The sequence below is a fragment of the Octopus bimaculoides genome, chromosome 26 (genome assembly GCF_001194135.2).
Source record: "Octopus bimaculoides isolate UCB-OBI-ISO-001 chromosome 26, ASM119413v2, whole genome shotgun sequence".
Taxonomy (NCBI): domain Eukaryota; kingdom Metazoa; phylum Mollusca; class Cephalopoda; order Octopoda; family Octopodidae; genus Octopus; species Octopus bimaculoides.
The window spans coordinates 10810620-10811465 of record NC_069006.1 but is presented as its reverse complement, the minus strand read 5'-3'; positions in this window follow the sequence as shown (position 1 = coordinate 10811465).

Below are 846 nucleotides of genomic sequence, written 5' to 3'. Positions count from 1 at the left end.
ATATATATATATATATATATATATATATATATATATATAAGTATATGTATTAACACACAACTATTTGGTACGCGCACACACACACACACACACACACATGTATGCATACATATGATGTGTGATGCCGGCCAATATTCGTATTCACGGTCTGCGATCGTTCAGAAGATGTCAGAAAGCTTGTAGAGCATAAAACTGGAGTATTGACAAAAACTTGGTTTAAATAAATATTAGAATTTAATCCACGCCATGCCGTTCGTGATTCAGTTTACATAGTCTGTTGGCACACACAAATGCACACACATACACGCAAACACGTGTGTGTATGTGTGTGTGTATGTGTGAGTGTATCTTTGTATATATGTGTGTTTGAGTATGAAAAAAGTGTGTAAAAGTGTGCCAAAAACTGAGATGTATCCATCTGTCTGTCTCTCACCGTCATTCTATTTATCTATCTATCTGTCTGTCTGTCTGTCTGGCAGTCTGTTTATCTGTCTGTCTGTCTATATCTATATCCATGTTTGTCTATCTGTCTATCTGTCTGTCTCTCTGTCTATCTATATTCATGTCTGTCTGTCTATCTACCTATCTATCTATCTATCTATCTATCTATCTATCTATCTATCTATCTATCTATTTATCTAGCTATCTGTCTTTCTGTCTATCTATCTATTCTATCTATCTATCTATCTATCTATCTATCTATCTATCTATCTATCTATCTATCTATCTGTGTGTGTGTGTGTGTGTGTGTATCTATGTGCCAGTGTGTGTCCATTTTCTTTTTCTAGAACAAATAGGAAATATAGGACTCTGTACATGAGTATTTACAATTTTTGTATCTCTTTA